Source organism: Zootoca vivipara, chromosome Z1, assembly GCF_965207765.1.
Source record: "Zootoca vivipara chromosome Z1, rZooViv2.hap1.1, whole genome shotgun sequence".
In the NCBI taxonomy this organism is placed as follows: Eukaryota; Metazoa; Chordata; class Lepidosauria; order Squamata; family Lacertidae; genus Zootoca; species Zootoca vivipara.
In genome coordinates this window covers 6,713,390-6,735,258 of record NC_142583.1, presented here as the reverse complement: position 1 = coordinate 6,735,258, position 21,869 = coordinate 6,713,390, and the positions used below count along the sequence as shown (strand labels likewise).

Sequence of the window (21,869 nt, the reverse complement as noted above, 5' to 3'; positions counted from 1 at the left end):
TGCAGTCCAGCAACATCTGGATGGCCACAGCTTTCCCATCCCTGATATAGAGCATCAAAGCAACAAAATGCTTCTGTTTGGGGTAGCCAGCTCTCTCTCACTATATTCCACAGTAGAGGAAGATCAGGGGGAAAGACAAGAGAGAGAAGTGCTTAAAGAGTCTGTTCCATGAACAGGAGCCCTTTTCTTAACCCATGTGTCTTAGAGGGTGGGGGATACATTGGCGCGTTTTGATGCGAGTCTCCAGTGAACACAGGTGACACTGAGTGCCTATCCATTTGAAAGCAATACGAGGTCACCCAAAAATAAGGGAGTGGTTTCTGCATACTTGCTTGCAGGCAGGGGTGACACACCCTAGACATGGAGAAGTATACGGTATATGGAGAAGCTTACATGGTACACAATCAACATCAAGGACTTAGAGATTGTTGGTGGCAGTTGTATCAGGGGAATGGGGAAGGGACTGAATAATAACCAAGGAGTTGAGTTACAGGTAGGTAGCCGTGTTGGTCTGACGTAGTCGAAACAAAATAAAAAAATTCCTTCCAGCAGCACCTTAGAGACCAACTAAGTTTGTCATAGGTATGAGCTTTCGTGTGCTCATACCTATGACAAACTTAGTTGGTCTCTAAGGTGCTGCTGGAAGGAATTTTTTTATTTTGTTTCAAGGAGTTGAGCAGACTGAGTCCATCAGGGGTGCCAACTTAAATAAAATATTAGGGGGGGAGGTAAGCCCCACCTGCATAATTGATCACATGACACATGGTGCACACACACCTTTTGAATGGCAATGCCCATCAACTGCCCCCCCCCTCAAATATTTTATTGGGAAGGCTGAAGACCCCTCGGTCCCTATGGAGTCATCTGCAGTTCAGACATGGAACATTAGGAACACAGAATAAAATGGAAGGCGCGAGTAGAGCAGGAATTGGTCTGCTGAAACCCCTACATTGGGTTCAATTTCTCTGTCAATAACTCCAGAAATAACACCCACCACAGGGACAGCCTTACTGCTATTCTTGGATGATCAGCCTTGTAAAATGATTGCCCCAAGGTTCATCTAAAGCAGGCACCCCCAAACTTGGCCCTCCAGCTGTTTTGGGACTGCAATTCCCATCATCGCTGACCACTGGTCCTGTTAGCTAGGGATGATGGGAGTTGTAGTCCCAAAACAGCTGGAGGGCTGAGTTTGGAGATGCCTGATCTAAAGGTTCGTCAACCTGGGAAGGAAGCCCATCCAGGAGAAGGAAAACTCTTTATCTTAAATCTCTGCTACCTCATGGGATATCTTCTGGAGAAGAAAAGACTAAGGAGTAAACCGTACACGAACCTTGAGTGGGGACCCTAAGATGGTTGGATGGCACCTTGTACACTTCCTTTCAGCAACTCCTGCAGCAGGTATGATTGGCTACTTCAGGGATACAACTGTGGGCCAATCAGGTTGTGGATTGACTTCTGCCTGCAGCCTGATTGGCTGCTCCTACAGGCCAATCAGGTTGCAGATTCACTTCTACCAGCCGCCTGATTGGCTACTCCTGCAGGCCAATCAGGTTGCGGATTCACTTCCACCTGGAGTTGGATTGGGTAGCTCCTGCTGACCAATCAGACTGCTGATTCTGAATCCTATTGTTCTAGGATTCAGCTGAGTACATAACAGTATTGCTCTGCTTCCCTTTGGACCAGATCAGTGAGGCCAAGCAGGGGAATCATCTTGTCATCTGGGCAGCTCATGACCCTTCATACACGCTGCCCAGGCTTGCACCCCGAAGAGGTCACTTTAGTGCTGCTAGCACAGTGGTTTGACTTCACCCTCAGAGGTGCACTCCATTGTCTCACAAGACAGATGGATGCAAACAACGACATCTAAAGCAGCAGAGCAAAACAGTCTTGGAAGTTTGTGGGTAGAGTGGTCACTAATGGGAGCACAAACAAAAGTTAGGGGAAGTGCCCAAAAGCTAGTTAACACAGCGAGCAGAAACACAGCATTTGCTTGGAATGGATCTGGGCTTGTCTTGAGACTGTTTACTTGTTCTTGGTCATATTCTGTTCTGTGGTTGAGATTAGTACATAACCCAGATGCAAGGATTGGTAAAGGGGACCTTTGAAAGGATCTTGCCAAGTTACTTGGTCCTACTTTTGCCTGCTTTTAGCACTTGCATAAATTTAATGTATGGGTGGTTATTTTTATTTATTGAATTTATATGCCGCCCTATACCCTGAGGTCTCATGATGTAAATATGACATACAACTTAGTGCTACTAATTCTGTTGCTTTATTATACAGCAGATAGTGGTGACTATCATATCCTGACTGGTTGTGATCCTTTTCTTTTTAAAAAAATTGTGCTGTTTTTCAGCCAAAATTTTCTACAAAATCTTCTCATCAGTTAACGTTTAATACAAATAACAAAATTCCATGTGCAAGGGATCAGAGGTTAGGAGACTTCTAGATACAAATCAAAAACAATGCTACAGTCCCTGACTCTAGGCTAACATTCTGGAAAGAAAGCACAGGAGTAAGCAGTGAAGTGTTAAAAGTTAGGGGAAGATTACTGTGACTGATTTGAATCAAGTTGTGACCAAGCTGATCTTCCTTTTGCTGGGATGGAGGTATTATGCTCACCTTTGCAACCACAGGACAGAAACATGGATTTCTGTTTGAGAGAAAGAAGGAGCCCATCTTGGTGGTGTTCTTCCCGGGAAAGAGCGGGCAACATTCAAACAACCCTGGTCAGAGGTTCAGAGGTGGCGCCCTTTGTCTTTTATGAATGGTAGAGCATGCTCATCTGATTTGGGAAGGGGAATCATTCAGGTAAATTTCAATTTCAGTATAAACCTGGAACAAGGAATATATCTGCAGTACACACCGTGCATGCAGTAGAACTGAATGCCTAGGCAGAAACTGCTTTCAGATACTTTCACAGACTGGATCTTTTCAGGTAGCTCAGTTTGCCAGCAAGCTAGTTCAGAAAAGAAAGGCTCTCTGTTGTCCCTTCACTAAAACCACTGTAGAACTAAAGAAAACATGCCACAGCAGGAAAAATACATCATGTTGATTGACTAGCCAAAGGGCTTTTATAGCACATTTCTTCAGATGGTGCTGGGCCCTGGCCATAACTCAAACAGCAGCTTTTTTGCCTGATGCTGTACAATGTCTGTTTTGAAAGCTAATAATGACTCTCTTGTCTAATGCTATGCTTATCCTTTCTGTGCCACATGGGACAGTGGCACAGAACTATAATTGTTTGTTCACTAGGTGACACTGCAGCTGTTGGGAAACAGCCTCCTCATTGCATAGTGTGCATTGCATGGTGACCCTTGCAAAATGCACACAAGATTAGGGGCATCTTTAATGTCAAAGAGTGAGAAGACATGGCAGCTACATGCTAATACAAGAGGACATGTGCCATACTCTTCCTTTCTCAAGAAGTTCATGTTGTTGTTGTTGTTGTTGTTGTTGAGTCGTGTCCGACTCTTCATGACCCATGGACCAGAGCACGCCAGGCACTCCTGTCTTCCACTGCCTCCCGCAGTTTGGTCAAACTCATGTTCGTAGCTTCGAGAACACTGTCCAACCATCTCATCCTCTGTTGTCCCCTTCTCCTAGTGCCCTCAATCTTTCCCAACACCAGGGTCTTTTCCAGGGAGTCTTCTCTTCTCATGAGGTGGCCAAAGTATTGGAGCCTCAGCTTCAGGATCTGTCCTTCCAGTGAGCACTCAGGGCTGATTTCCTTCAGAATGGATAGGTTTGGTCTTCTTGCAGTCCATGGAACTCTCAAGAGTCTCCTCCAGCACCATAATTCAAAAGCATAAATTCTTCGGCGATCAGCCTTCTTTATGGTCCAGCTCTCACTTCCATACATCACTATTCCAAGGTTGTGTGGGGCCCCTGAGCAAAGCAGTCTTGGTTTTTGTGGTTTTATTTTATGGTTTTATGGCTCAACTCGACTTAGCGTAATCACTGAACGCCGAGTGAAGATTGATCGCAGCCCTGGCGATTAACTTGCAGTTTCGTCTTTATTCACTGGCTGTTTTTCCTCCACCTGTTAAAAGACCTGGTTTTGACTCGACAGAACTTTGCTAATTCCTTAGAATGCCTGTTAGAAGGAAAAAACGAAGCAAGAAGAACCAAAACAGCATAATTGGGACTCATAAATCCTCTAAAGCTGAGAAGCGGTCGAAAGCGAATACCATTACTCCTAACCCTGAAAGAGAGCAAACTGTGAGTAATGATGTCGGGAGACCCCCCCCCCACTCTTTTCTCCAAGGGAACGAGATGACCTGACTCCTCTCCTCTTAAGGAGGGTTGGAGATGATTCGATCCAGAGGACAGGAGGAGGAGAGACTCCCCTTACTCCAAACGCTGACCCACCCATGTCTTTGGAACAAAACAGCAAAAGAGCTTATTGCCAGCAGATTCCAGACATGCACCCTTACCAAGAAATATGCATGATGTCTGCAGAAACTATGGTCTTAGTTCTCCAAAGACTGAATGAAATTCTCACAAAAATAGTTAATATAGAGGAGAAATTGGATATCTGCCCTCCCTTTACAAAGCCCAGGCATAGCTATGTTAACGATTTGCCAATACAAGTCACGGACCAAATAAGGTCCTGCCAAGTTCTCCAAAAGAACCAGATTATGCTTGAGATTCATCGCAATGTGTACAGGTGGACGAATCGCAGGTCAATTACAACATCCTTATCCCAGCTTTTGAACTGCCATTATAAAAAAGTAGACCTGGAAAACTTCCACTTCTTGCCCAACACAAGAAATGCCACACGTTTACTTATGGCGGTCTTACTCTCTCCACCCGGTAAGGGTTTTCAAAGATGAAGTAGTGAGACAGTTGGTCCCTGACAGAGAATCAAAACAAATGCTGAGAAGGGAAATCAAACTAAACAATAGAGACATCATGAATACGAAAGAGGAAGAGGAAGTCGTGAGCTCAGAAATACAAGAACTGAAGAGAAGATTATTAAGCATAAAGTCGGAGATTTCAATTCAAAGTATAAGGACACTACAGCCTGGAACACAATATTTAAATATGCCCAACAACTTTCCATCCCAAGGAAGGACATCGGTCCAACACTCGGATCTCTTCCTAAGTGATAGCAATGAAGAGGAAGAGCCTGGCGACCATGATAACTCCATGTTAACAACTCCCAAAGAACTTCAGGTTGCTGATAGACTCTTGATCCAAAATACCCAGTCTGGTCCTTTGCTTAATACTCCCAAAACCCACGAAGACAACCGTTCCTCCCCATTCCATCTTTGGCAAGATAGGACAGATGGAGCTCCTCAGCAGGAAGCTGGCTCTCTGTTGGCGAATGATCCCCATTTTACAGCACATGCTTCTTTAATATTCCCAAAGGCCCAGAAAGAGTTAGCAGCCCCTCGGTCATCCCATGAGCAAGAAAGGGATTGACAGCTAGTGGGCCATTGTGGGGCCGCCCTCCTTACATGGGGTGCTGCGGGATGGGCCATACCTAGTGGGGATGTTTGTCCAGCTGATTCCATACTCCATCATTATACCCCTCCGACCCAAGAGACCTGGCCCAGGGATGACTGGTTAGTGAGGGGATACCAGTCCTTTATAGATGAGGCCAACATGGGGTTTGGGATCACCACCGTGGAAGGGCGAGGGAGGTATGGCGGTGGGGGTAGATTTTACAGGCGAAGGGTTTTGAGATGTGGTGATGCTCGAATCCCTTCCAATCTTCGCCCCATCCCGAGGGACGAGGGTAGGGCGAGCAGGGATTACCCACCTCCGTCACTGGTGTTGTGCAATGCCAGGTCTATAGGCAATAAAACCGCCACTATGAGAGACTTTTTCATCTCACTGGAGGTCGACCTGGCTTGCGTGACTGAGACCTGGGTGCGTGAGGGCGAAGTAGTTGCCCTGCATGAGATAACACCCCCGGGCTTCTCCGTCCTCCACCAGTCGCGAACTGTGGGTCGGGGGGGGAGGGGTAGCGCTGTTAATCCGGGAGGATTGCTCTTTCAGGGCTCTGCCATCACCATCAATCACCGGCATTGAATGTGTTGGCCTAGTGTGGGGCACCAAGGGGGGCTTGGCTGTCTGGCTGGTGTACCGACCACCTAGCGCACCAGCAGCCACCCTGTCGGACCTGCTGGAGGTGGTGGCAGGCTGGGCCTTGGAGTTCCCTAACCTACTGGTTTTGGGGGACTTCAACGTCCATGCAGATGCCACCCCCTCCTCACGGGTTCCAGATCTGGTGTCTTCCATGGCGACACTAGGGCTCTCCCAGTTTGTTTTGGGTCCCACACATCAAGCAGGCCACACGCTGGATTTGATCTTTGGTGCGGGTATAGACGTGATCATGTCCCCAACTGTGGAAGTGCCATGGTCTGATCACTATGCTCTGAAAGCCAGGATTGACTTCCCGCCCCTCCCCTGCTTGGGTGGCGAGCCTATTTGGGCTTGCCCGCATAGGCTGATGGATCCTGACGGATTCCGTCAGGCCTTGCGGGACCCTGCTCCCCCTGGCGGCTCATTAGAAGAGCTGGTCGAGAACTGGAATAACCGGCTCTTGGTGGCCATCGATGAGATCGCACCTAAGCGCCCTTTGCGACCCCGCCGAAACCGGGCCCCTTGGTTTACCGAGGCGCTTCGGAAAATGAAGCGGGACCTTAGACGGCTAGAGCGAGTATGGCGGCGTGCTCACGACGGAGCCTCAAGAACATCTTACAGGAAACTTATGAAAGCCTATGAGATGGCGGTGAAAGCTGCAAAAAAGTCCTACTTCTCAGCTTCCATTGCATCCTCTAGCTCTCGCCCAGCACAACTTTTTAGAATAATTAGGTCTTTAACAACCCTAGAGGAACAGCCAAATTTAAATACGAATTTGACCCATAGCTGTGAGGCATTTGCGAGCTTTTTTGCGGAGAAAGTCTTGACACTCCGCCGTGACCTCCCTGCCAATTTGGATACAATAACGGAACTGGAGGCCCCTCGACTGTCTTCGAGTTCAGTATTGGACCAATTCGATCAGATACTCCCTGCCGATGTAGACAGATTCCTCCGAGCTGGAAGGCCCACCACTTGCTCCCTGGACCCGTGCCCGTCTTGGCTGATTAGAGCGTGTCCAGATGAGGTACGGGCCCCCCTGGGTGAGATCATCAACTTGTCCCTTGGCACAGGGACTTTCCCAGAGGAGTTGAAGGAGGCAGTGGTGCGTCCACTCTTAAAGAAAACATCTCTAGATCCTTTAGATCTATCCAATTATCGCCCGGTTTTGAATCTTCCGTACCTGGGTAAGATAATTGAGAGAGTGGTTGCCGAACAGCTTGGTAGGTTTCTGGATGAAACATCGGCTCTAGATCCATTTCAGTCCAGCTTTCGCCCTGGTCATGGGACCGAGACAGCTCTGGTCGCCTTAACAGATGATCTCCGTAGACAGCTGGATCGAGGTGGGTCGGGACTGCTGATTCTTTTAGACCTGTCAGCAGCCTTCGATATGGTCGATCATGAACTTTTAGACCACCGCCTTGCCAACGTGGGGATTCAGGGCACAGTCCAACAATGGCTGCGTTCCTTCATCTCAGGTCGGGGACAGAGAGTGGCGCTAGGGAGGGAGTTGTCGCCGCGGCACCCCTTGGTGTGTGGAGTCCCGCAAGGCGCAATCCTTTCCCCAATGCTTTTTAATATCTTTATGCGCCCCCTTGCCCAGATTGTCCGGAGTTTTGGGCTGGGTTGTCATCAATATGCTGATGACACCCAGATCTATCTGTTGATGGACGGCTGCCCTGCCTCGGCCCCGGACACACTCACTAGGTGCTTGGAAGCTGTGGCTGGATGGCTACGTGGGAGCCGACTGAAGTTAAATCCTTCGAAGACAGAGGTCCTCTGGCTAGGTCGGGGCGACATGGGGTTGGAGGGCCAACTCCCATCTTTTGCAGGGGCTCAATTGGTACCAGCGCCTTCTGTCAAGAGTTTGGGTGTAACTGTCAAGAGTTTGGGTGTAACCTTTGACGCCTCCCTTTCCATGGAGGCGCAGGTTGCATCCACAGCAAAGGTGGCATTTTTCCATCTCCGCCGCATCAAGCAGTTGGTCCCTTACCTCTCTCGCCCCGATCTGGCCACAGTGATCCATGCGACGATCACCTCCAGGCTTGACTATTGTAACTCGCTCTACGCAGGGTTGCCCTTAAAGCTGACCCAGAAACTCCAGCGGGTGCAGAATGCCGCGGCGAGGCTCCTTACAGGGTCCCGGCCGCGGGATCACATTCATCCAGTGCTTTACCAGCTGCACTGGCTCCCGGTGGAGTACAGGATCAGGTTTAAGGTGCTGGTTTTGACCTTTAAAGCCCTATGTGACTTGGGACCCTCGTACCTACGGGACCGCCTCTCCTGGTATGCCCCGCGGAGGACCTTAAGGTCCACAAATAATAATACTCTGGAGATCCCGAGTCATAAGATGGCTAGATTGGCCTCTGCTAGAGCCAGGGCCTTTTCAGTACTGGCCCCAACCTGGTGGAACGCTCTTTCCCAGGAGACCAGGGCCCTGCGGGATTTGTCATCTTTCCGCAGGGCCTGCAAGACAGAGCTGTTCCGCCTGGCCTTTGGGTTAGACTCAGCCTGACCCCTGTGTTTTTCTCCCTCATGGCTTGGATTTATGGCCTACTTGAAATGAGGCTGCACTTTAAATTTTAATACTGTATTTTAATCTGTATTTTAATTAATTGTTTTTATGTTTTATTGTGGTTCTGTTGGTGTCAGCCGCCCTGAGCCCGGTTTTTGACTGGGGAGGGCGGGGTATAAATAAAAATTTATTATTATTATTATTATTATTATTATTATTACTGGGAAAACCATAGCTTTAACTATACGGACCTTTGTTGCAAGGTGATGTCTCTGCTTTTTAAGATGCTGTAGAAATAATTTGCGGAAATAATCAAAACCTTAACGGGAAGGTTTCAGAAGGAAACTGAAAAAACTGTATTTTAAATAAACATCATTCAGAAATAAAGGGTAAGTGTTACAGTAAACTCCAATTTTGCATCTTCAAAGCCTGCAACGCAGGCAGAAAGGGGTTCAAATTAAGCTAAATAGCAGGGGTGTACCCAGGATCAAAACTGGGGGGGGCAAGGGGGCCAAGGCACGGGAGGGGAAGGGCCACAAAGTTGGGAAGAGCGGCCAACTCAACTAAGAGCTGCTGCTGTCGGCAAAACTTTTTTCTTATTTTTCACAAGCACGAGAGGAGAGCCTGGGACTCCCTGCCTGCACCACGGAGGTCCCAACCAAGTACAGGGTCCTCGTGGCGCTTTCCCGCCAAGACCTCACCCCACCCAAACTAAGCACAGCCAATCACCTCATTTCGGCGTGTGCGCGAGGCGAGGCCGGCCCACCTGAAAAAGGAAGCTCCCTCCACGCCGTGTCTCCTCCTTCCAGGACTGAGGCAGCGAGGGAGTCCCGACGCGGAGCCAAAGCGCCGCCCAGTGGGAACTTGATCTGCTTGCCCGTCCCAGCCCCCGTCACTCCTCCTCCTCGCCGCTCTGTATGCCCAGCGTCACCGCAGTACCTTCGGCCCCACTCCGCTGCCCTTAGCGTCGCCTCCCTGAGCGGCGAAAGGTGAGGTTGCCTCCCCGCGGGCACACGGCCAGATGGCGCTGCGGCCATTGCCATGATGCAGCAGCCACTTGGATTTGCATGCAAAGGGCTGAGCCCTGGCGCCGGAGCAGAGACGCACCTGGTGCCGCCTCCACTGCACCTCTCAGCGGGCGCAGCAGCGCCCCTGGTGGCCTGGCGCCCCGCGCCACCCGACCCGGGCCTAGAGACCACCCTGCGCTCGTCTCGCGCCGCGCGGTGGCTGACTGCAAGTTGCGCAGCGCTACTGCTCCACCTCGGGGAGAGAGCCGCTCGTCGTCACTCACCAGGCTCTCCCGTGCACAGCGGAGAGGTCCGGACCGGCTTCTATGGGGGGCAGCTCCCCCCCTGCCCTGCGGTGGGTACGCCTATGCTATATAGCTTTCTAAAAAACTCAAAGCCTGGGCTGTGTAAACACCATTGAAAGATAAAGGGTAAAAAAAACTCAGATTCTGCATTCTCAAGGCAAACAAGGCAAACACAGGCAAACAAGGGGTTCTAATTATATTCTGTATTTTTGTATTCAATCTTCCTCCCTTAAAAATGCTTTTTGGCCTCGCCCATTTTGAGTAATAATATGCCCCCTTAAGAAGTCTTTTACTATGGAGTATATAAACCTGTGACTGGGATAGGCCTTCAGCATTAGATCATGAAGCTATCACAGCTGAGACTTTGAGTTTTTCAGAAAGCTGTATAGCTTAATTAGAACCCCTTGTTTGCCTGCGTTTCAGGCCTTGAGAATGCAGAATCTGAGGTTTTTTACCCTTTATCTTTGAATGGTGTTTACACAGCCCAGGCTTTGAGTTTTTTTAGAAAGCTATGTAGCTTTATTTGAACCCCTTTCTGCCTGTGTTGCAGGCTTTGAAGATGCAAAATTGGAGTTTTCTTACCCTTTATCTCTGAAGATGTTTATTTAAAAGACAGTTTTTTCAATTTCCTTCTGAGGAAACTGTTAATCGCAGTGAAACGAGGTTGTAGCCGGCAACCTGTTAAGGTTTTGATTGTTTTCATAAATTACTGTATTTCTATATCAGTTATTTCTATTAGTTTTCTGATAATCCTTAGTTCCTTAAATATTTTTATCTTACCCGATTACCTCTCATTTCAGGTATATTTCACCTCTCATTCACAGTATATTTGTTTCTGTTATATTTGTTGGAATATCCGCAGGTTGCGGACTTAACATAGAATAAGAGAACAGGAAGAACATACCAGTACATTTAAAGATTGGGAAATGTTTGACTATATGGGGAGAAATTATGTACACCTGGAAACATTGGCAGCATTAAGATGAAATCAACAGTGTAAATAAGTTTTGATGGATTTAATAATGGAATACTGAATGGTATAGTTTATATAAAATCTGCAGGGACTTATGATATGCAAAATGAAACATGATGTTTTAAGGATGTTTAAATGAACATTCTAAATTGTAAAACAGAAAATTTAATAAAAATTATATGTAAAAAAGAAACCAAAAACTTAAATGCTTGACCACAAACTGAGAACTGATTTAGGAAGAGCTGGAACTTCTCTGTTAACTGGTGTGCGGATATAGATCCCTGAATGGATTTCTTCACCGCCTCAATGACAAACTCGGAAACTGCCTATCCAGTCCGCGCGTCTCCTCTACCCACCCCAGCTCTCGGGTTTGTCCATCAAGCACGTGACCCGGCGAGGGAGAGAGAGCCGCTCGTCGTCACTCACCAGGCTCTCCCGTGCACAGCGGAGAGGTCCGGACCGGCTTCTATGGGGGGCAGCTCCCCCCCTGCCCTGCGGTGGGTACGCCTATGCTATATAGCTTTCTAAAAAACTCAAAGCCTGGGCTGTGTAAACACCATTGAAAGATAAAGGGTAAAAAAAACTCAGATTCTGCATTCTCAAGGCAAACAAGGCAAACACAGGCAAACAAGGGGTTCTAATTATATTCTGTATTTTTGTATTCAATCTTCCTCCCTTAAAAATGCTTTTTGGCCTCGCCCATTTTGAGTAATAATATGCCCCCTTAAGAAGTCTTTTACTATGGAGTATATAAACCTGTGACTGGGATAGGCCTTCAGCATTAGATCATGAAGCTATCACAGCTGAGACTTTGAGTTTTTCAGAAAGCTGTATAGCTTAATTAGAACCCCTTGTTTGCCTGCGTTTCAGGCCTTGAGAATGCAGAATCTGAGGTTTTTTACCCTTTATCTTTGAATGGTGTTTACACAGCCCAGGCTTTGAGTTTTTTTAGAAAGCTATGTAGCTTTATTTGAACCCCTTTCTGCCTGTGTTGCAGGCTTTGAAGATGCAAAATTGGAGTTTTCTTACCCTTTATCTCTGAAGATGTTTATTTAAAAGACAGTTTTTTCAATTTCCTTCTGAGGAAACTGTTAATCGCAGTGAAACGAGGTTGTAGCCGGCAACCTGTTAAGGTTTTGATTGTTTTCATAAATTACTGTATTTCTATATCAGTTATTTCTATTAGTTTTCTGATAATCCTTAGTTCCTTAAATATTTTTATCTTACCCGATTACCTCTCATTTCAGGTATATTTCACCTCTCATTCACAGTATATTTGTTTCTGTTATATTTGTTGGAATATCCGCAGGTTGCGGACTTAACATAGAATAAGAGAACAGGAAGAACATACCAGTACATTTAAAGATTGGGAAATGTTTGACTATATGGGGAGAAATTATGTACACCTGGAAACATTGGCAGCATTAAGATGAAATCAACAGTGTAAATAAGTTTTGATGGATTTAATAATGGAATACTGAATGGTATAGTTTATATAAAATCTGCAGGGACTTATGATATGCAAAATGAAACATGATGTTTTAAGGATGTTTAAATGAACATTCTAAATTGTAAAACAGAAAATTTAATAAAAATTATATGTAAAAAAGAAACCAAAAACTTAAATGCTTGACCACAAACTGAGAACTGATTTAGGAAGAGCTGGAACTTCTCTGTTAACTGGTGTGCGGATATAGATCCCTGAATGGATTTCTTCACCGCCTCAATGACAAACTCGGAAACTGCCTATCCAGTCCGCGCGTCTCCTCTACCCACCCCAGCTCTCGGGTTTGTCCATCAAGCACGTGACCCGGCGAGGGAGGCGGCGGCGCTTGCGCAAACTGTCGCTTCGGCCGCGATAGCGGCGGTTGGAGGCACGTGCAGAAGTGGCAGCGTCTCTGGACGCGGCTGCCGAGCGAGAGCGCCTGGCTCTCTTTTTCGGTCTATACAGACGTCTATATATATATACCGTATATATATGGGGGAGAGAAGATGGCTCCCTTCCCTGAGGAGGTGGATGTTTTCACGGCCCCGCACTGGCGGATGAAGCAACTCGCCGGGCTTCACTGTGACAAGGTCTGAAGGGAGGAGGAGGGGGTTTCTGAGGGGGGGGTGACGCGCCGGACATAGCCGTGGGGGGGGGGGGCGGGGAGGTCGCGCGCTCCTCCGAGACACGCCCCTCAGGCCTCGCTCGGCCCGCGTTCGTTTGCTGCGTGAGGGGATGCGCGCGGACCCTCTGGGGAGACGTTGGGGAGGAGGTGCGCCTGCGCAACTGCCACCGCCTGGCGCGCGCCGTGACTCCTCTCGCTCCTCTTGTCCCGCTGCCGGCGGCCGTTCAACCGCCACATTCCTCGGCTGGCAGATTTCCCCTCTTTCTTGGTTGCGAACCTCTTTCCCTCACAGGGGCCCAATCCTCAGTGATGTGCCGAAGATAATGTATTGCTCAATGTGTTTTGGCTATTGCAGCTTCCTGATGCTGATGGCATGTTTGGGTTGACCCAGTCAGTTTAGCCAATGATCGGGGTTATGGGAGTTGTAATCCCAACAAGGTTTAAATTAAAGGCTCAAGGTTGAAGAAAGGTGGTCTCTAGCACACTCTGTAAAAGAGGCATTCCCACACTGTGAATGAGGAACATACCGTAACTGATTTACCTGGCAGCTGCATGCCCCTCTTCCCTCAAAGGTAATTTGCAACTACAATTTTTGTTACCAGTTTTTTCCCACGTAGCAATGCAGATTTTGATTATTGAGTGTGTTCATGCGCCTTTATTTCAAGGTGCCAGTAAAAAATAAATTAGAACAATATAAATTGTAGGTTTCAGGTGGGAGCTATCGAACTGTAGGGCAGGGCAGATTCCAGGCTTGTAGGACTTAGTTTTTCACTAGATTCCTGAGGTCTACTAAGTGGAGAGAGGTACAAAATACAGGTACTGTACATTACTTAGAATTAAATCTCAGTCCATGTGGGGGTTTTTTAACCAGAACTGAATTGAACTCACACACCTTCCAATACACAAATATCCATTTCTGTGTATGCCTCTTCCCCACCCTTACTTCATGTCAGTAGCATAATTGTTGCCGTTGTTAATTATCTGGGAGTAAGAAAGATTTGATCTACTTCAGGTCACTCCCAGGTGTACAGGTATATCCCGATCTACCTCCCCCCCAACCCTGCCCCTGCTCTACTACAGGAAAGCCTTTGTAGAAAAGAGAAGCTAGGGTCAACTTTATTTGCAGTTTTTTTTTCAGGTGAGGGGCCATTTTACTTGGCCATATGCATGTCAAATACACAGAATTTACTGTATATGATCACATGTGGTGTGTGTTACTATAGTACAGCTGTCAACCCCCAGAGCCAACTTGAGATGACTGGAAAATACTGAGGCCCAACAAGATGATGGTGCAGGGCAAATGGTGGCAGATGGAAGCGAGGTTTAACAAAATCAGTGGGCAGTTACGGACATCATTTTCCACTCATATTTAATCCAACTTTTGAATTTGGTTTTTGTCACATTTCCTTGTGGCAAGAAGTTCCATAGCTCAGCTTTTCTCAGGCCAAGTACAGACATTTTCTCTGAAGGGATTTTGACTCAGCCACCACATTTTAGGCAGAACTTTCTGAACCAGAAGCTTCTAGTAGAGAAGGCATTTCCTTTATATTTTCCCCTTTCTATCCCCACGTGCCTTTCAGAGTATTTTTACCCATCTCCTGTGGTTTCTTCTGCTGTCTTCCTTTCACAGTCACATTGAAACATTTTCTTCAGTCATGGGTATTTCATTTTTGCTTTTATGAGAGGCAGGTGCAACAAATAAATGTAAGGCTTCACTGTAGTAATTAAATATTATGATACTGTAGTTAGAAGTTGACATGGTGTACTGGTCATATTTACACTATTATTTTGGTACTACAGTGGACGCTCGGGTTGCGAACATGATCCTTGCGGGAGGCATGTTCACAACATGCAGCACCATGTCTGCGCACGCGCAGGTCGCGATTCGGTGCTTCTGCCCAAAGCGCAGGAACCCGGAAGTAACCCGTTCCGGTACTTCCGGGTTCGGCGCAGTGTGCACCCCAACAATGCGCAACCTGAAGCGTCTGTAACCCGAGGTATGACTGTATATGAAAAGTATCAGTAGGAAACTTGATCTAAATTAGTGGTTTAAATTTGCCTCCCCACCCCTTGGTGTTTTAAATCACCACCTTGCCCCTGCCACTGTGGTGCAGTGGCTAAGTGGTAGACTCTTTATCTCGGGAACTGGGTTCGCGTCTCCGCTCCTCCACATGCAGCTGCTGGGTGACCTTGGGCTAGTCACACTTCTCTGAAGTCTCTCAGCCCCACTCACCTCACAGAGTGTTTGTTGTGGGGGAGGAAGGGAAAGGAGAATGTTAGCCGCTTTGAGACTCCTTAGGATAGTGATAAAGCAGGATATCAAATCCAAACTCTTCTTCTATCCTCTCAAGTTATGTCATTTGTTGCTTCCAGTACTTAGGACACTATCAATTTGGGTTGATGTTTTCCTTTGGAATATGGGAGTGGAAAGAAGAGAGGAGGAAGAGGAGTCCTCTGAAATTCTTAGTCTTTAATTAGTGCCTTTGCAGGGCTTACACAGTTACATCAGAAAATGCTACATAATCTCTGAAATAAACCTTTGCCCTTAATTGTGTTGTTTGCAATTTGCAAAAGGATTTCTCTGTCTTCTTTTTCTCCCTCACCCAATGAAGGACCCCTGGATTAAATATTTCATGCACTTTTCTACATAAACAAGGACATGTTTGCAGTTATCAAGCTTGTAAAGGGTCTCAATACAGGGAATGATCATTTTGTGTGTGACCAAGGTACACTCACCCGCCCAACGTGCATGGCAATTTCAGCCCTGGAAGGCGGTGGGTTGGGTTTGCGTCTTCTCCACCAAAGCATGTGATGACCCAGAATGCAACCCCCACACAACCCTATTCTGTAACTCTATTCTCAATTATTTTAGCAGTGTTAGCCGAGTCCTTTGAGCTGTATACAACCCATCTCTCTTGGTTCCTTAGCCTACCTCCTACTTGCATGTTCAGCAGCAGCAGCACCTGCAGCTGTTGTTCAAGGTGACAAGCAGACTTTTCATGTCACTCTTGTTCATCTGCACTGTAGAAGAAAAGTGTAGGAAAGAAGGAGGAACACTGTTAGAGGTTATATATTCAGATAGGTAGCCGTGTTGGTCTGACGCAGTAGAAATATATATAAATAATAATAAAATTGTCCAGTAGGACCTTAGAGACCAACTAAGTTTGTTCTTCGTATGAGCTTTCGTGTGCATGCACACTTCTTCAGACACCTGCTATCTGAAGAAGTGTGCATACACACGAAAGCTCATACCAAGAACAAACTTAATTGGTCTATAAGTGCTACTGGACAATTTTATTGTATTTTTTATATATTTCTGTTAGAGGTTAGGTTGCTTCTGAGAAGGTGTTGTCATCTAGTTCCAACAGATGCTCCTATGTCTTCTCTTTCCTGTTGCAAAAGAGAGAAGTGCCAAAAGCTTCATTCTGTAGCTATGCTGTAGTCTCAGTGGGTAGTGGCGTAATGGTTCCCTTTGGTAAATGGTAATGCTTGTGGTGTTTGACAGTTGCTCTTCTCATAGTGTTATTTCTATGCACACCAAATACAAAGCTTAAAGTGATCTCATACTGTCTCCACATTGGCATTCACTTTTGTACATTTTTTAGAACTACTAAGATGGGAGCAACCCCCCCGCCCCGAAGAGTGGGACACACCCATGGAGTGAGAAAGCACAAACTGTTCAAGATAGGTTGTGGCAGCTTGCAAGCAGCAGCCATCTTGGAAAGGGCAGCTGTGGGTGCCAATTGAGAAACGAGTTCTGGATACTAGTGGCAGAGCTTGGGTCCCAAGTAGGGAAACAGTCTTTGATAAGATATCTTTATTGTCATTGTCCCCTTGCGGGAACAACGAAATTACTCGGTTGCTACATCCACTGCGATAAAGCATTCCGCATAATCCAAAATTACAAAAACCTAATTAAAAACAGTAAATATAATACAAAATAACAAGTAAAATAAGATGACTTCAAAGTCCAGGCTTTCCATTTAAGGCCAAAATTGCCTTTGGCACTTTGTTGTCTGGCCAGATGTTCCTGGTCTCCGTGATGAGGTTTGCCTGAATGTTGCTTCTGTGGTTGTTCTGGAGCTTGTCCTTTGACTCTGGCTGGGAACACTGATACCTCAGAATAATCCATAGTCACATATTTCTAGTGTAGAAGGATGGTTGCCAATTTATTGTAGAAGAGCATCGTCCTGGGCTATACTGCTGAGTGTAGGAACTGATTTCCTTGAACTTCTTTTTCAAGACATTTCATTTTCTGCCTGCACTGGTGCTAGCATTATAGCTGCACTGACACATCTTAGAGAGTGAGCTGAATGTGATATCTTTCCTAAACTAATGATTGAGTCTGTCCTGGATGTGTGGAGATGGCAAGAGAGAAGGATGAAGCATCCAGCCTCATCTGTTCCAGTATTCTGTCCTTGTATTCTGGGATGACCTCTGTTGAGAGTCAAAGGATGCCAGAGACTGGATATCCCAAGACACGTCATCAATTGTGGAGGGTGTATCCCAAGACACTTCATCAATTGTGGAGGGTGTCTGTGACAAAATTAATTTGCAATCCATAGCTGAGGGTCACTGATGGTTCCTTCAGCTTAGTGGGAGCAGTGTGTGTGTGTGTGTGTGTGTGTGTGTGTGTGTGTGTGTGTGTGTGTGTAAGAAAAGTCTCTGAACCTCAGCACTGAACGACAGCACAACCCTAAAAGCACTTTAAAAGCTTGTGCTCTTACCAGATTTATAAGCGAAACCTTTTTTCTATAATTACAAAAAAATGTAGAATACATTTACAGTACTACTGAAGTTAAAACTGAGCTTTTGATATATTTGCCATATGTTAAAATAACTTTAAAGGACTTTTTACCTGTATTAATAATGTGTTGTCAGGTAGGTTTTGTCTTAATCAGAGTTAGAAACACCTGTGGTGGGGAGGGGAAACGCATCTGACCAGGGAAGTGGGATGGTGTCAAATACCTTTTTAGAGGATAACATGATTTATTGAGTATTAGCCCAGAAAGAAACTGATCATATTTTGTTTCTTCTCATCAGCTTTCTAAGACCAACTTCTCCAACAACAGTAACTTCGGGGCTCTCCTTCAATCCCTATATGCTACTTTTAAGGAATTCAAAATGCATGAACAAATTGAAGATGAATACATAATTGGATTACTTCAGCAATGCAACTGGAGTGTGTCTAATGTACACTCAGATAATAAATTATTAGAAATGCTTGGCCTCTGAGAAAGGGTTGAAGAATGTGAAGGTGAGCTTTCAGAAAGAAGAGTGTGTGGTTTCTGGGTGGTGGAATGCAAAATCACATTTCTGAGATCATGTGTGAATTTGTGCAATCTCAGCGTAGTTCTGGTGCCACAAGGCTGGTTGTATATATGCTTGCTTAGAAAGAATCCATGCTATGCTTAGTGAGGCTTATTTCTTGTAAGTGTGCTTTAGAATTTCAAGCTTAGTCATCACTTTATTGTGCATCCTTTATTGACTCCTTCAGGTAGAAGGGAACGTTTCTAAACATATGGTTTACTTCTTAGCAAGCAGCTGCTTTTTGTTGAGAGCAGTTTGGGCGATGTCAGCAGCTGACACTTGTGGCAGTGGGACATGCCTGAATAACACACCTTATAAACAGGAGTCACATGGGATGTGGATGAATAAGAACATCATAGCTTTCAGATTTGATGGGTGGGGAATCTTTTTCAGTGGGAGGACTATGTTTCATCTTGACCACCCCTCTTGGGGGTCGTATGCCATTGGCAGGAGAGGCTAATTCTGGAGTATGTGATTAAAGGGTCCATGGGCAAATCATGCTCTTTCTCTCCTACACCACAAGACTGCACATATAGCACACTCCTCACACATCTATGTATGCAGATTCTTACTCTTTCTTCCCTCCACCACACTAGGGTGGAAAAAGAGCTGATGGAGGTGTGGGTGTGTAATCTTCATAGATACTAGTTAGGAAGGGGAAGTTTAAGCCTTCCTTTCCTAGCTGTACTTCCTTTAAAAACAGCCAATTTTCCCAAGTGGCAGTTAGCATTGAAAACAGCCCTCCATTAGCAGCAGTACAAGGCTTTGTTTTCAAGCCTTACTCTGGCATGGGGGATTCACAGCGAAAAGAGGGTAAGCACTTCCCTCCCCAGATGCAAGCCCTGCCTGTTTCTTCCCTCCCAAAATTAGACTTGAAAAGCCCCCTAGGGTTTTTTTTTAACTCTAAAACTTGTCTGAGAGGAGAAGGGGGTTCTGCAGACTGAATGGAGGGGCTGCATCTGGCCCCTTTACTGCCAATTTCAAACCCCTTTAAATGTATAGGTATATCAGAGAGACCCATGAGTTTATAGGCTTCTGGCTCACTGTGTTATCTTTACAAAGTGGCACATGTAGTTACTTTTCCACGCTTGTGACATGTCAGACGGTAATCCTTTCTAAACTTTTCATTTGTTGAATTCTACTGTTACCACTGCTAGTTTTCAATGCCTGTTAAGTACTTAAGTGATATAATGAAATACTGTACTTCCCAAATCTGGTCACCTGCAAGTTCTTTAAAGTGAATCTGAAGCAGCATCTGGGGAATTATTTCAAAATCTACCTTACTGTATTCAGACATGCTGACAACAAGTGTTTACCTTTGCACTAAAATAACAGCATTTTGGAAATGAAATGCTACATATTTTATATAAGTTGGTCTCTAGGCATCTGTTTTAAGACATCTAAAGAAGAGGTGTGTTGTTTTTGATGGCTTGAACTTATTGTGGAAACTGACACAAACCAATTTGTTTCTTCACTGTCCGCAGGACACAGGGCTCTCCATGGGCCTTGCAGTGAGGTGGTCGAGCAGGGCCTGGCAGCAGTGACTTCCCCAGGGCAGCGGGCTGGTTTGAACTAGAGGGAACAGAGCCTTTCCCACAATCCAGAGCTCCTCTGGCATGAGCTGGACATCCTGCAGCTCTGACAATGCTAGCGCAAGATCAGCCAGGATATAGTCAATGCGGGTGCTGTAGTTGAGCTGCCGGGACCCGGTTACGTTGCACCTGTGTCACTCTGACCAGGGTGCAGAAAACGGAACGTGTTGACAAAGCATTTCCCATCCTGTGAATCCTTGTCTGGCTCCCACAAGAAACTGTCCAGCCAGCGACGCCTGGGATGCTCCTGAAAGGATTGAAGATCTCCTGGGTCACAGTGGTCAATAGACTTGTGTGCTGTGTTGATGTCCCCCAGGATGACCACATAGCCTCTGGCTTTTTAGGGTCTGCATGAGGGCAGTACACATTGATGACTGTCAGCATGGTCTCCTGCTGTTCTGAAGTGCGAATACGGTGACGGGGGGGGGGATCACAGCCTGGCCCTCACTATCCAATGCGCTGCAGTCTAAGCAGGTTTTTTTTCTTAATCATACTTGTCCCAATGTTCGGGGGTATAATCGGGGGGCATGTTGAGGGAGCGGTTAAGGGGGGAGGGGCAGATTTAGGGAGGGATTAAGGAGGGGAGGGGGCAGATTCAGGGAGGGTCTCTTACAGGGAGGGATCAGGGCAAAGGGGCATATAGTGGGAACGTTTCAGGGGGTGACGGGGCATGTGGAAAGGTATTGGGGAGGGGGCATATTCAGGGAGGGATTAAGGGGGGAAGGGGACATGTTCAGGGAAGGATTAAGGGGGAGGGCGCAGATTCTGGAAAGGTTTCAGGGGTGGATGGGACATATTTTGGGAGGATATCGGGGACAGGGGGGCATATTTTGGGAAGGTTTCAGGGTGGGCAGGTTCTAGGGTGGGCGGACCTGGGATGGGGGCAAGGGTTAAGAGGGAAAGAAAGGGTCTCTTACAGGGAGGGCTCAAGGGGCAAGGGGACATGTAATGGGAACGTTTCAGCGAGGGACGGGGCATGTTGTGGGAAGGTACCAGGGTGGGAGGGGGCATGTTGAGGGAGGGTTTAAGGAGGGGAGGGGACAGAGCTGGGATGGGGGCAGGGGTTAAAAGGGAAATGAAGGGTCTCTTACAGGGGGGGCTCAGGGGGCAAGGGAACGTGTAATGGGAACGTTTCAGGGGGCAACGGCATGTTGAGGGAGGGATTAAGGAGGCAGTCAATCATCATATTCTGTCCACATTTCTGGGACATACCCATGGGGCAGGTTTAGGGAGGGACCTTGGGGAGGAGGGGGCAGATTCATGGAGGGATTCAGGGGGGAGGGGGCAGGTTCAGGGAGGGATTAAGGGGAGGAGGGGGCAGGTTCAGGGAGGGTATTTTGAAGGGAGGGCTCAGAGGGCAAGGGGGCATGGCATGGGGACGTTTAAGAGAGGGACGGGGCACGTTGTGGGAAGGTACCAGGGTGAGAGGGGGCATGTTGAGGGAGGGATTAAGGAGGGGAGGGGACAGAGCTGGGATGGGGGCAGGGGTTAAAAGGGAAATAAAGGGTCTCTTACGGGGGGGGCTCAGGGGGCAAGGGGACATGTAATGGGAACGTTTCAGGGAGCGACTGGGCATGTTGAGGGAGGGATTAAGGAGGCAGTCAATCATCATATTCTTTCCACATTTCTGGGACATACCCATGGGGCAGGTTTAGGGAGGGATCTTGGGGAGGAGGGGGCAGATTCATGGAGGGATTCAGGGGGGAGGGGGCAGATTCAGGGAGGGGTTAAGGGGAGGAGGGGGCAGGTTCAGGGAGGGTATTTTGAAGGGAGGGCTCAGAGGGCAAGGGGGCATGGCATGGGGACGTTTAAGAGAGGGACAGGGCACGTTGTGGGAAGGTACCAGGGTGGGAGGGGGCATGTTGAGGGAGGGATTAAGGAGGGGAGGGGACAGAGCTGGGATGGGGGCAGGGGTTAAAAGGGAAATAAAGGGTCTCTTACGGGGGGGCTCAGGGGGCAAGGGGAC

At 47.1% G+C, this 21,869-nt stretch overlaps 1 long non-coding RNA gene across 1 annotated transcript; it reads left to right on the top strand.

The window, feature by feature from the left end:
* The first annotated feature begins 12,734 nt into the window (after positions 1–12,734).
* LOC132592656 (uncharacterized) lies at positions 12,735–20,434 on the top strand. The gene is made up of 3 exons (XR_009558186.2): positions 12,735–12,966; positions 18,045–18,258; positions 19,796–20,434. It is a non-coding gene; the product is annotated as an uncharacterized LOC132592656 (long non-coding RNA).
* The last annotated feature ends 1,435 nt before the right edge of the window (positions 20,435–21,869 follow it).